Consider the following 265-nt stretch of genomic DNA (forward strand, 5'->3'; position numbering starts at 1 on the left):
CTTAAGCCCAGATTTGCTGACCTCCAATATCCTTCCTCCTACAGTGGCACACCCTCTGTGGTTGACATGTATCTTGTGTAGGCCACTCCTCGGTGTAGTACCGCTTCGCGTTTGCTCCATCCTTACGCCGGCGCCGGTTTTGCGATTCACTATTATCTGCCTCATTTGCATGGAATTGACTACTAATACATGGTTACGGCGCCGGACACCGCCACCACTCCTTGACAACCATTGCGCTGGGGTTGCAGCTTTACATACATACTAT

The sequence above is a fragment of the Protopterus annectens genome, chromosome 6.part1 (assembly GCF_019279795.1).
Source record: "Protopterus annectens isolate FY-2018-M chromosome 6.part1, PAN1.0, whole genome shotgun sequence".
Classification (NCBI taxonomy): Eukaryota; Metazoa; Chordata; order Ceratodontiformes; family Protopteridae; genus Protopterus; species Protopterus annectens.